Source organism: Sus scrofa, chromosome 8 (assembly GCF_054392235.1).
Source record: "Sus scrofa isolate SSC_HxYL_T2T_F1_AM1 chromosome 8, Sscrofa_HxYL_maternal_Yorkshire_Landrace_v2.0, whole genome shotgun sequence".
In the NCBI taxonomy this organism is placed as follows: Eukaryota; Metazoa; Chordata; class Mammalia; order Artiodactyla; family Suidae; genus Sus; species Sus scrofa.
In genome coordinates, this window is record NC_139390.1 from 46,427,334 (window position 1) to 46,430,617 (window position 3,284).

The 3,284-nt window shown below is 38.9% G+C and overlaps 1 non-coding gene across 1 annotated transcript; it reads right to left on the reverse strand.

The window, feature by feature from the left end:
• Positions 1-1,047: 1,047 nt before the first annotated feature.
• On the reverse strand, positions 1,048-1,193 carry LOC146400459 (U12 minor spliceosomal RNA). The gene has a single exon (XR_014813825.1). It is a non-coding gene; the product is annotated as a U12 minor spliceosomal RNA (small nuclear RNA).
• Positions 1,194-3,284: the final 2,091 nt, after the last annotated feature.

The following is a 3,284-nucleotide window of genomic DNA, read 5'->3' on the forward strand; positions in this document are numbered from 1 at the left end:
GTAGTATTCCACTGCATATATGTACTACATCCTCTTAATCCATCCATCTGTTGATGGACATTTAGGTGGTTTCCATGTTTGGCTATTGTGAATAGTGCTGCTATGAACACAGGGGTGCACATATATTTCTGAATGAAAGTTTGGGAAACTATATACAATCTCCTGGGATAGATCATGATGGAAGATACTATGAGGAAAATAGTGTATACATATATATGTGATGGGGTCACCATTATGTACAGAAGAGATTGGAAAATACTTTAAATCAACTACACCTTAATTAAAAAAATTTAAAAAAGAGAATGGTTTAAAAGGATCACCTATATACTTAAAATTTTCACAAAACATTTTCTTCACATTTCCAGAAGTTCCCATCTTTGCTCTGATGCCATTAAACAAAAATGACATAAAAATCTGTAATGGAAAGTAATATAAGAAAGGGAATATGTGTGTGTCTGTATCCCATATATAGAATATATCTATGGATCACTTTGTTGTACAGCAGAAATTGGCACACCATTGTAAATCAACTATAATAAAATTTTTTAAAAAATCTGTGATTGAAAGGCTTATCTATTCATTTATTCATTCATTCACTTTAACAGACTTTTCTAAGGTGACTTTACACCTAGACATGGGAAAAAGAAAAGAGGAATACTTAGAGTAAGAAGAGAGTTTTGCTTTCTAAATGTACACAATCTGGTGGGTCGATAGAGAGTAGAGCATCACAGCAGAATTATGTTTGTGGAAGATTTACAGTGGAGCTGCTGTGATGAAAAATTTCAGGTGGTAGCATTCACGCAGATTCACTCAGAACCCAAGACATTCTATTTTTTTTTTCCTGTTACTCATGTATCTTTATTTCCTAATCAAGCAGAGAATTAGCTAAAGATCCAGATTTTTCAGTCTCTTGAGTAGCAATACTGTTGGCAGATTTTTGAGGTTAGACCACTTGGCTAGTGGAGAACTCAACTGAGGGGGATTAATGCATCTTCATCTCTTGCTGGTGCAGGTGAGACTAGTCTACTCTTTAAATATAAAGGGGGAAGGGCAGATTGTAACTCCTGGGCATCCCGCAAAGTAGGTGGGTCGTCTTAGGGGCAACCTTTTCCTGTTCAAGAATTCATCTCATATTAGCAGCATGGATTCTGGCATTACCCTCTATGATTGCTTTCCCTATAGATTCAAGGCATTATGTGTTCTTTATCTTTGATACCTTTTATGAGAATGGTATCCTGAGGAATTGAGTGATGTTGTGGTCCTAACAGCTTGGACTATCATCTCATTGAAGAAAATACAATGGCTGGATGTTAGTGTTTGGGATGGTAGCAGGCAAAGAAGAGGTGTGAAATGCAACCAGGCATCAGGCATGTTCCATGTTCTGGGTATGACTCAGCATTCTTCCCTACTTCTTTCTATTTGCATTCCTGAACCATGGTAGACAGAGAGCTGAAAACTGCTTCCCAGACCTCCTGGTAGAACAGGTCCGAAGACAAATGAAGTTATGCCAATTGGATGCTTTGATGAGAGATTTTGGAATGGGCCTCTGTGGTAGCAATCATTTTCTTTCTGCTCTTTTCAGTATAAAAAATTCCAAGAGATGATAGAGTTTAAAGGTAGATGCCAATTGGATGTTTTGATGGGAGATTTGGAATGGGGTTCTGTGGTAGGAATCATTTCTTGCTGCTCTTTTCCATAGCAAAAAAATCCCTAAGAGATAATAGAGTTTCAAAGTAGTTGTAGCAGCAGCTAGACTTAATAGTCTAGTGTCTAGTGGGTCTAAAGTCCAGTGCATGGTGGGTTGAAGTAATTGCAGGAACTGGAATTGGCCCACCTAGGTCTAGTTGTCAGCGTCCAGTGTGTCTTTGAAATAATCAATTCCATGAGCAGCCCCATGACACTTCCTCCTCCAGCCCTTCAGTCATTTCCTAAGTGTTTAATTTCCTGTGTCAAATCCCATCTGCTGGAAATATCTGTTTACTACACTCACATCTAGCTGATACAGCATGTTCAAAGGCAAGGAGATGTGGGAAAACAAAAAAGCAAAAAACATAACAAAACAAAAGAAAAAACACCTTGTGGTCAGGGAATAACTAGCTGCTAGGCATGTTGGAACCCAGATGGACAGTGGCAGAAAATACAGATGGAAGAGTACGTTTGATAAAGATTATGAACTTTGTAAGTTTCTTTCTTTCTTTCTTTCTTTCTTTCTTTTTTTTTTTTTTTTTTTTTTGGTAGGGCTGCACCCTCGGCATATGGAAGTTCCAAGGCTAGGGGTCCAACTGGAACTACAGCTACTGGCCTACGCCACGGCCACAGCAATGCCAGATCCTCAACCACTAAGCCAGGCCAGGGATGGAACCCTTGTCCTCATGCATACTAGTCAAGTTTGTTAACCACTGAGCCATGACGGGAACTCTGACTATATCTTTTAACAGTGTCATCTGGAGGTCATTTGTACTGGTAGTATTACTGCATTTGCTAAAAAACTTGTCCCCAGATTTGTAATGCATGTGGGATATGAGGAAATCCCAAGGTCAAATGCTACATGCCATATCTTGCTAATTCGTTCAAAATGGGAAACTTTAAAATACTGGACAAACAGAAAAAGAAGAAAAAGAAAAAATATAATAAAATAAAATACTCGACATGGGTTGAGAAAATGAAAGTGGAGGGTCACGCAAAAAGGTGCTAAAATACATGGAGAGCAGTTAAAATGTTCAGGAGCAATCCTCTAATTTGCATTTATTTTTAAGAGATAAGTTGAATTATAAGATTTTTAATTTAAAGTCTTTGGAAATTCCTCCTTTGAATAAAATAGGACTGCCTACACACATCACTGCTATGTCACTTACAGTACTGATTATAAATGTTTTCTTATATGTCTGTATGACAGAGAAAATACTACGTTCCATTTTAATCCCTTTTATTCCTTCCTGGCCAAATAGAAAGATGCTATTTTGGGGTGTTCCCGTCATGGTGCAATGGAAAACAAACCTGACTAGAAACCATGAGGTTGTGGGTTTAATCCTTGGCCTCCCTCAGTGGGTTAAGGATCTGGTGTTGATGTGAGCTGCGGTGCAGGTGGCAGACGTGGCTCTGATCCTGCATTGCTGTGGCTGTGGCTGTGGCTGGCAGCTGTAGCTCCGATTTGACCCCTAGCCTGCGAACCTTCATATGCCCCAGGTGCAGCCCTAAAAAGCAAGAAAAAAAAAAAGATGGTATTTTGAACCCTCATTTATAATTAGATTGGGGCCACGTGATGTATGTAACAGGGAGGCTTA